Below are 11,158 nucleotides of genomic sequence, written 5' to 3' on the forward strand. Positions count from 1 at the left end.
AGTCATGAACTAGGTAAAATGTTTCTGGTTGAAGGAGGTAGTAATTTACATAATGTAGAAATGGTTTGTAATTATTGTCTTGAACGGAGACACTGGAAGGTTGACTCTCAATGGTTGAAAGTCCTGCCTAGAAGTATATAGTTTCAATGTTAAAGGTATGCCAACATATATTTCAAATGTAAAGTGTACTTGAAAAGTAGCTTGCGAGCCAAAAAGGTTTGGCAACCCTGCTTTACATTAACAGTTACATAATCCCAAACTCACAACAATTTTTTTTTTTTTTAAAAGACATGATTCTCAGTGGCTATTGGTCTTACATGATTATTTTCAGACCTGTTGGAATAATATAGACAGAAAACATGATAGTGACAAGGGAAATGTATTTACTGTACCACAATGAAAGCACTGCTGTGGTGGAGAGATGTAAATGCACAAAGGATCCTCCTCCTCTGGATAACTGGAATGAAATAACTGTATATACAATATTATTGAAAGTTAAGTACATTATATTTTTCTTTTAAAACTCACCTGATACCTTCATGGACTCTTAAAGGACATGACACAGTAGACAGGGTTGTGATAACTGTAATAAGTTCTCATCACACCAGAGTGGAGACAGCGTTGTGGTTGAGAGATGAAAATGAGGTCCAGCAGTGTGTTCTTGTCAGTGGTTGCATTACTGATGACTTGTGAAAATCCTTTGGACTGGAAGAGCTCAAGGATAGGCTTACCGGTGTTGGAGAAGAGATTCTCGTTGAAATCACCACAGACAATGATGGGCTGACAGTCCATGATCTCCAATGAGTCCAGCAGGCTCCCCAGGTTGGACAGGAATGATCTCACACTGTAGTCTGGAGGTCTGTACACAGCTGCAATCAGGGCTCTCACTGGGGCTTCTACCTTCAGAGCAACAAACTCAAGATCGGTCACATTATGTACGTACTGTTTCTCACGCACCTGAATGTGGCTTTTCACATAAACAGCAACTCCACCACCACCTCTGTTGGCTATTTGTGGAACATTTGTGTAGGACAGGTGTCTGTTGCGTTTGAACATGTTGTAGCCCTCTGAATGGAGACTCTCTGCAACAAAGGAGCCTTGAAGGTGAGTTTCTGTGAGACACAAAACATCTGCAAGACACAGTTCATGATGGCTCCTGATGTCAATGATGTGCGATGGCAAACCTTCAGTGTTATGGTGAACAATGGTCAGAGTGTCGTGTCTGCTCGAGGTCTCTTTGATACGAAGAAGAGGCATCATGTCGTCCAAGTTGACTTGTCTCATGGTCTCGAGGGCTCCAGTGATTTCTGGGTTGGCATAGATTTTACTCTCATCCAGATCCAGCATGTGCAGTCCACTGAGAGAGGTCACTCTACTGATGGCTACGTAAGCCATGCCAGGTTCAAAAATGTGTTTCAGTGACACTACAGCTGATGTCCTGTCATACCCTGAACCTTGTGTATCGTACAGGCAAAGGCAAGTCTAACAGGAAACTGTCTGCGTACAACTCCTTTCTGTTTCAGATTGTCCTCTGCTCTCTCTATGTACACCACATCATCAGGGCCGCCTGGTGCTCTATTACGGTAATTCCTTCCAGCAGTTTGATCATCCATCTTGAGCCCGAGCATAGTGACATGTGCAACACCACTCTGTTCTGCGGTTATTACCCTGACTAATGTAGCAAACGATCCATTCACCAATCCCTGAGACACGTCTATGTTTCTGGTGAGCATGACTCGAGCACCTTCAGCTACGTTTAGTGTGTCTGGTAACTCATTTCTGTTTCCTTTGTATGGTTGGGCTTGTCGAGCCATTGTTCCAGTTCGTGGGTCCTTCTTGTAGTCATCTGCATCGATGTTGGTGATATTAGAATGGAGCAGAGCTAATGTTACTGAGTTGTGTGAATCAACCTGTTTATTAGTTGCAAAGATGTGCAGGACATCAGGTGGACAAAGTGATGGTTCAGTGATGGTCTGTGACAACAAGGCTCTGTCTGCTTGAGACAACTCATCTGACTTTCCTTTCACACGGATCCGGTTCAACATCTCTGCAAAGGCAACATCATCCTTCTGCCGCATAATCTCAGTCAGGGTGATTGTCTGAAAGTGTTCCTGCCATAGGTCAATCTCACATGGCTCGTACACACAGAGGGTCTTGGACTGTCGCACTGGTGGTAGCTGATAAAAGTCTCCAACAGCTATTACTGACATTCCTCCAAAGGGTTTGGGACTACCTTTGATCTGTTTCAGTCTTGCATCCGCACAAGCAAACAGGGGCTTTGACACCATAGACACTTCATCAATGATGAGGATTTCAGCATTTAAAAGTTCTGATCGGACTTCATCCAGTTGGTTACCAAGTCCTTGAAATGGAGGTTTCAGACTTCGTGGAAGCTTGAGCAGAGAGTGCAGTGTTGATACTGATATATTGAAGGCTGCAGTTCCAGTGAAAGCTGTCAACAGGGCCGTGGGGTTTGATATGTCGACCTCCTCAGAATGGCTGGGCAGTTTGCACAGTATCTTAGATGCTTCTGAGTAGATGCATTTAATGAGATGTGACTTTCCTGTTCCAGCACCACCATTGACGTAAAAGAAAAACTGCTCAGGATTTAGGCCACAAACACGCTTTACGCACCAGTCTCTAACTGCATAGAACACACATGCTTGTTTCTGGTTCAGGTTCTGATACATTTGCCGTAGCACTGTGGGGTCAAAGGCCGGAGGCTCTCTGATGGCTCTGGCTTCTGTTGCAGCATTACCTTGATTAGTGTATTCTGGAACATTTTCTTGAACATTTTCATGATCTGGCTCTCTTGCCTCGAGTTCTTCTATACATTCCAACCTTTCCACTTCAGATTCTGGAGCCAGATTGCACCATTCATCAATCACTCCTCTGTTCTGTTCAAATTCTTCCACTGCATTCTCAATGTCCTCGCTGTTTTTCTCATATTTGTCTTTGTTTCGTTTCACAATGTGACGGACATACTCAGGATGGTCAGAACCTGGTAGTTGGACACAACCACTCTTGTAGAAGGACTCGTACGTGGAGAAATGCCGTCTTTTCAGTTCCAGGTCTGATCGGTGAGGAATGTACAGTTTCAGTAATGTGCCATAGAACTTCTCTGGATATTTTTCCTGTAAGCAGCGGTAAAATCTGATGATGGCAGGCTTATCGTTTTTACGCTTTTGCACAAATCCCATGTCATTGAGGAGAGGCAACACATCTTTTCCTTTTTTTTGCTGGCCGTAAACAATTCTGCAAGTTGCTGCGAAATCTGCCAAACACATCTGCTCAAACTCTGGTGTTTCTGGTCTGGATTTGTATTTGTCAGTCAAAGATGTCATCCACACATTTACACTTTCTAATGTTGTGTTCTCCAGGTAAGACATGGGGCGACTCATTTTCAGTGCGTTGTCATCTGTCGGTACGAATATGACACCACGTGAACACTTCTTCATGTTTATTCCACATGCACGAGTCACAAACTCCTGAGCACTGACCTCTCTCTTTTTAGAGTACGCCTGCATGATTTTCCTCATCTCATCACATTCATTGACGTGGTCTCTGGTGGAGTTTTCAATGACTGTTTTAAGGTACTCAGAAAGTCCAGATTCCTTTTTGGTGATGTAGCTGGTGAGATACATGATGCACGAATATGCATTGAGAATATAACTGACATCAATATTGGCATCCCAAGCCTCCAGTAGATGTGCATTATATCCATTTACCCAGCAGTCCTTTGGCTCACGTTTCAGGATCACCGCACTGGATTTGTTGATAACATTGAGGCATCCTTCATACTCTTGGAGTGTTAAGTTGCATTTAGCGAGGAGCTGCTGCAAACTGAGTGAGGCAGTTTCAGGTTCATTCAGCAACAGGTTCAGTGGTTGGAGCTTGGACTTTGCTATTTGCAGTTGCAGTGGAGCAACGCCCTCACCAGGTCTCGATATCATTGTCTTTCTGGAAGGTGGTTTAGGAAAACCAAATCTGCAACCCGAACTGGGGCTTCTGAAACATGTCCGTGAGTGTTTTTTGCTGTGTATTTGCACCTCTGTGACCTTCTTGTACAGTTCAGGTTGTATGAGTTGGTCAGGTAGCTGAGCTGTGATGTATTTGGAAACAAAAGCTGACACAGTCTTATCATCATCCTCCTCAAACACAGGTGCACCTTCTATCCATATGAGACAGTGAATGTGCGGACTTCCTCTGTGCTGAAACTCAACTCGGTAAAAGTAGTCAACGACTTTGCCAAGAGGCTGTGCAGGAGATAAGAGCACATCTCTGAATAAGGCCTCAACACGCTTATCAAACATGCGCATGGTTGTCACAGGATTGCTTCTCAGAATGTCACACTTTGCTGACCAGTCGAGCCCTTCAAAGTTCACCTCCTCACCTTGTTGTCTTTTTATTGCCTCAATCACTTCAGGCCAACGCATCTCAGCTGCAGAAAATGTACAAAAGAATGTGGGAGTTCCCAACTGTCTGATCATGGCAAAAAGGTCTCGTGTGGTTTTCTCCCAGAAGGCTGGTGTTCCTCTCAGCGGCTGCATGAATCTGACTGCATCTTTGTTCCTCACCAGTTTCTCTACCTCTCGTTTGTTTTGCAGCATACCAGACGTTATTTTTCGTCCATCTCGAGTCATTGGCTTTCCTTTCCTCAACTGTATCGTCATGCTGGATGTGGCCAAGTGTATTTCAGTCACAAACTGAGCAAAGAACAAGTAGTTTGTATCTCTGGCAAAACGATCATCAACACAGAAAAGCCTCGCTTTGAAATAACTGCTGGGTGTTACTTTCATACGTCTCCCTTCATCCAGTGTGTTTTGGCCTGTAGGGAACTGCACAGGGAAAGCCATCGCCTCAAGTTTAGGAGTTTTGAAGAAACCAACTGGACTGTTACTTTCTGCAGGGGCAACAGAGTAGATTCCTTCACTGAAACATAAGATCTCCTCTGAAACATCACACGGCTGAAGACATGATTCTAGAGCAAAACCACCGTTAGGCATTTCACCTTCCTGTTCTTCATCATCTCTTTGCTGCTCTGGTTGTTCACCATCACAAGACAACATGTCAACATCCTGCTCTCCATCAAGCTCAGTTTCTGTCTCACACAGTGCACATATCTCACACATGTCAATTTCCTTTAAATCAGCATCATCATAGTCGTTGTCATCCATAGTGGCATCCTCATCATCCTCATCATCTTCATCAGGAAGTGTTGGGTCACAAAGCTCGGCCTCATCTCTGATAGTGATGTCCTGATACTGTGGATGAATGCGTTTGAGTTTATGCAGCGCCTGCACTAGTTTAGACCAGGTGACAGTCTGGAACAGCTGATGTCCTCTGTAACACAATCGTCTCTTCAGCTTTACTCTCATCACTTGAGACTCACTTCTCAGTCTGGGTAACGCTCCCACTGTTTCCTGCACCTCAGACGGGACACAAACCACGTTGCCATGTATCGCTCTCTGGCGTCCTTTGGGAAGAGGAACGATCTTTGCAAACGCTATGCACTTGGCTATGAGATGTCTCTCCAATATGTTGAGGTCACACAGTTCAGGTGGAATGTCAGCGAGCTCCAAGTTGTTGGCTACAGTGAGTGTCGGCATGACTCCATCTTTAATATGATTGTGGCAGGTGTGACAGATCCACTCTTCCTTTCTCTCATCAGGCACATTGCACCGCTGTTCATCTCTGCACTCGTCATCACACACATGGATGTACTTTCCTGTCAGGCATGCTGCAACCACGTCTGGATTTCTTACATAGTTTACCCGTTTACAGGGTTTCACTTGGTTTGGAAATGCTGCTTTGTGACAGACGGTGCAAACATAAGTGGGACCGGACTTTATTTGTGACCTGAAAACAGATATGGCCTCTTCGATCAAACTGTTGTCACTTTCTTCTGTTGGTTTATTTATCCCTCTGTATTTCCTTTTTATTTTCATGGCACATCTCATGTTCCGCATACTCCATTATGTAGGATTGTTTTTGTATCTGTCTTTCATTTGTTGTTTCATTAGTTGTTTGTGTCTCAGCCTGAACACCTGGTCATGTGCGTGAACCGGCTGGTAGGGGCAAACCTCTGGCTCATCAACAGCAGAGCGTACTTCACATCTGACAACAAGCAGCTGAGTCCTGACTCCAGGTCCAGAAAGCTGTCCACAGATCCAGGTAAAGGTTCTCCTAATGTGCCGTACCTTGAAAGCTGAGTCATGTCTGCATGGTGTGTAGCGCTGCATGCAGAAACTTCATCAGTGAGCTCGTCAGTGGTCAGATAGATGTGATTAGTGACTTGTTTCCTGGTCTCTCTATACATCGTGTTACCTTTATCCAAAACATGGTCCAGGTCTGCTCTGGTGATGCTTTCATTCTCATGGAGGAATGCAAGAAAAGTCAGTGAGTTACAGGTGCACTGCCGATTTCTGGATCTGCCGTATCTGATAGAAGCCTGGCTGTGGGATGCACGGACATGTTGTTCAGAAGGCTGATCTCCAGGGTCTACATGGTCTGCATTAGAAGGTCCTGCTGCACATGGTTCTTTACTGGCTTGTCCTCTCTTTATAGTATCTGAAACCTGTGGTATGAATGAAGCATCAGGCTGACATCTCTGGTTCACCTGGTCCACATTAGAAGGTCCTGCTACACATGGATCATCACTGTGCTGTCCTCTCTTTACAGCATCTGCATAAGATGGTGGTGATGCACATGAAGCATCAGGCGGACCTTCCTGCTCCACACGTTTACACTCTGCAGACATCCAAACCTCTCCACTGCTCTCAGGACCAACACATTCTGCTCCTTCAGTCGTTGTTGCACAGGGATTCTCATTGGGCCGCTGCCAGTGCAGGCTCTGAGCTTGTGACCTCTTACTCTTCCTTGGCATTGTTGATGTTTCAAAACCACAAATGTTGTACAAAACCAAGATATTAAATGCAATAAGTAAAATATTACTTTTAACAAACAAGGATTTGAAGATGGATTAAACCTGCTTGCTGCTTTAAATCAAAAACACTTATGAATGAAAAATTAACTCAGTTTGGGCTTACGCTTTTCAAAACATGAATAAATAACACTTATCAATATAGATAAATATATTATATTTAAACGTCAAATTCAGTGACAGCAACCTGAAGGATTATTTTATAGTTTTAATAAAAAACACAACGAAATTATCCACCTGACGTATTCTAATATATGAGGGTCTAGACAAAGCACTTCTAGATTTTAATACTGCAATCAGGTCTTAGTATGTCTGTCTGCGTAAGTACCATGTACTAAAGTGACCGATGGTATTTAATATGTAATAGATATTGCTTACTGAGACCTTGACTTGTCTGTGGAAATATATAATCAATGTAAAAACTGAAGTCTACCACAAACACACAACTTGGAACCAGTTGACTCAAAGGGCCCTTCAGATTTCAAATGGCTAAATTTACTGGTAGAAATGATCTTAATACTTTATTAGGCTATTGTTTATATTCAGGAGCAGTTGTTGTGGGAGTGTGATGACAGATGGATACTTCTGAAGAACGTTGGATCAGCAGGAAACAGCCACTCCTGATGAATCCACTTCTTCCTGGTTGACGTCTGTGTTTTATTTCAGTATAAACAACAAAACACTGATATGCACAATGTAAGTTTATAAGAAAAAATTATGTATTCATTAATTAGGTATAATTGATTCAATGCATGTAGCGGGATTATTTTTCCTTGTACGTAGACTAATCAAGTTAACAACAGTGTTTGCTCACAAAACAAACCTTTGAGTACAAACCAACAGAGGTCCACAGCAACAGCGATCAGGAGCAAATACACTTCTCTAATATGGATTTGTAATAGTTATGTATTTTATTATGTATCAGAGTGCAGTTGTCTTTAATTATGTTAATTCAATGCACTTTTGCAAATAGTGTATCAGGAAATCTACCTGATTCAATTATAAACAGTACTTTTTTTTACAATCCAATTCTTTGGATCAAGGTGTAGTTTTTTCAATTATAACAAAAAGATTTGTACTTTATGTTTTTTTCAGCTTCTGAATTAACTTTTCAATTCTTTGTTCAGGCCAATTTTGTTAATCTCATTAATAGTAAATTTCAAATGTTTTGTCAAATTAGTAACAGTAATAGTAATAGTATTGTATAAATATAGGAGTTGATAGGAGAGAGGTGAGAGTGAGAGAAGAGAATCTCTCAGATCATTCAAAAAGGTAGATTAGGTACCAATAACCCGGGTGAGTGAGTGTTCAGAGGAGAGACAGAGAGCGGAAGAGTGGAGATACTCTCAGAGTTCTGTTCAGACAGGTTGCAATAACCTTAGGTTCAGGTTTCAGGGTTCAGGGTTCAGGTTTCAGAATATCAGGGTTTTCAGGCTTCCGTATACAGATAGAGTGGGATAGAAGAGGGATACAAAGATAGGGATAGGGGGGAGAGATGCTGGACAGCAGGACACCTGCAAGACACGCGAAAAACATCCGTTAGACAATCTTCTACCACCACTGGATCATTGAAGGTGTCATCTAACCGTAACATATATATATGCTGGCAGGCACTTATTGAGTGTTGATTTAATTAATTATAGACTATTCTCCTGGAAAATGTTGACGGAGGGACATCAAAACTGTAGAAGGCTAAAGCTGTTGGTTGTACATCAACTGTCAACAATGATTCCTGAGCCGATGTGGGGCTCCCGTGATGCTGTAAGTGCACACATTGTAAAGCCCTGAGAATATTTTTTTACGCTCTGTGAACCAAGCAGAACCCGTAACACAATACAGTGTTTCCCCTACCATTATAAGAGGGGGGCGCGCCTCCCCCCCTGAAATAACTCCACCCTCCCCTGAAAAAGTGTGCCATTTAAAAATGTATATATATTATTATTTATTTATTTTTCTACGCACAGCAGTCCCACACTGACATTACTATGTTGCGAATATTTCCGTGTGGCACTCGCAGCAGCGGGGCAGAGAGCACCAGAGTAACAACAGCCCTCAAAGAAGACACAGCTGACACAAAGCTGCTAACATACGTGCCGAAAATAAAACCAAGAGGTTGAGCAACACACGCATGCAGCTCACACAGGCAATGCAGCTCGGCCATCAGTGATTCATTACAACTAAATGTTTTAAGAAACTGCATTCAGTTGTCAATGATATGTGAGAACTTACTGTCAAATATCCAAGGAGTCACCAACACTGGCAGGCTGCAGTTAGACAGGGAAGAGGAGGCAGAAGGAAAGAGAACTCAATGAGGGTTTCGAGACAGATTATTATGATGAGAAGGCATACTAAACTCTAAACTATCCATCCATTGTCAAACCGCTTATCCTGCACACAGGGTCGCGGGGGGCTGGAGTTTACTTACAGCAATATCTGAATTGATGTGTGAACTTGCACTTTAGAGTCACCAGCCGTTATGGTCTGCCGTTCAAGATAGAAAAGGCGAGTCGGCAGGAGGAGGAGGAGGGTGACGGATGAAGAGAGGGAGAGAAAAGGAGACATTTTCAGTTCAGTTTATTTAAAATGTACTTTCAATGTATTTCCTTATTGATCATTTTTGTCTCATTGAAAAATCACAATTTTCACAAAAGTAATATAAAGAATATAAATATTCATTGCAGTGTGGCAGATTTGTGGCAATACTGACTGATGTCAACAAGACAACAAATAATGAACATACATATTGAATATATTATTTCAATATGTGTTAATGCCTCTCGGGGACTTTAATAATTAAAATGGCTCTCAAACGTAATATCTTTTAATCGCTTAATTCCTCAATAAAAATAAACAAAGACATTTGCTGACATTATCTTGCAATATAGACTATTAAAAACGTTTCCCATTTCAAGTATTAACTATTCAACTGATAAAGAAACACAAACAAAAAATACATCAACAATTTCAAAAATGATATGTGGCAACCATCCACAAAATACAATGTAAATGTTCTTTTTAATAAATTGAAAAGATCTACGTATGTCATATACGTATGCAGTATAGTTGTGTCGTAGTGTTAGCTATTTCTGTTACATTATTTTTAATTTACCAAACACAATGCAGATAAGGAGGATGCTCTGTTGTCTAAGAGAGGAAACAATATGACAAACTGACATTAAGAAGGTTCAAACTTTCAGCCTTTAAACAAAACACCATAGGAAATTATTACATACAGAGAGAAGTAGATTACGGCTGTTCCATATTACCAACATAGTTAATTAACATTAACGTTAGTTATTTATGTTTCTCAAAAGACAAACTACATTAAATGGTATTGACATTGGATTTGTAACTTATCCATAATTCAGACATGAATGGAGGAGTGAAATATTCCCGTGGTTACCACATGCTAACTTCTACGTAGGCCTAATGCTAAAAATAGGCTGACGTGGCAATTTCATCAGCTGGCTGACTAATTTGGCAGCGAGTAAAGTAACGCTAACCAGCTAACTAGTAGCTAATGCCAACAAACTAGTCAACACAAACTGACAAAACCCTTGCAATTTTAACCAATTTGTCAATGAACATACTTTAAGTCAGCATTATCTCGTGTTATAATACTGTAGATGAAATGCAGCGCTCTGATTGGTTGACCGTGAGTCAGCGATGTACAGTTCTTGTTCCATATCACTGCGCACTAAGAGTAACGGTTTGACCGACCGTTATCAGCAATGAGGTACTCGAGGCAGTACTTTATGTACAGCCTCTTGTACCTTATTGCTTAATAAACGTTACGAATGAATTTAAATCGCTTCCTTCCTTATAATGAACTATGACACTAATAGACTAAAATTTCCCTCATACGGCACACAAATGAACCCGTAACTTAACGTTAAACGTCAGGCTGTATCCATATTAACTGAAACGTTAGTTAACTAACCAAGTTAGTTACCCAACTAACCAGTTTATGCCAGTTCAGCACATAACTTAATACCGTTACATATTTGTCATACTAATGTGCCGCTAGCTTAGCGGCTATGTTATTGTTAGCTACGTTTTGGCGTTGTCATACACAGGGAATATTTCACTCTTTCATTAGTGTACACATACTGCACGGGTTACAAACGGACGACAACGCCGTTTCACAACTATATAACTGTCATTACACCATCCAAACTATGAGCCCTTAGACCCGCGGCTCAGCGGTACTTACCG

The 11,158-nt window shown here is 41.8% G+C and overlaps 1 long non-coding RNA gene across 1 annotated transcript; it reads right to left on the reverse strand.

The window, feature by feature from the left end:
• Nucleotides 1-7,631: 7,631 nt before the first annotated feature.
• LOC120812822 (uncharacterized) lies at nt 7,632-10,593 on the reverse strand. The gene is made up of 4 exons (XR_005710747.2): nt 10,053-10,593; nt 9,369-9,424; nt 9,173-9,207; nt 7,632-8,457 (listed from the first exon to the last, which is right to left on the reverse strand). It is a non-coding gene; the product is annotated as an uncharacterized LOC120812822 (long non-coding RNA).
• Nucleotides 10,594-11,158: the final 565 nt, after the last annotated feature.

Source organism: Gasterosteus aculeatus, chromosome Y, assembly GCF_964276395.1.
Source record: "Gasterosteus aculeatus chromosome Y, fGasAcu3.hap1.1, whole genome shotgun sequence".
NCBI lineage: Eukaryota > Metazoa > Chordata > Actinopteri > Perciformes > Gasterosteidae > Gasterosteus > Gasterosteus aculeatus.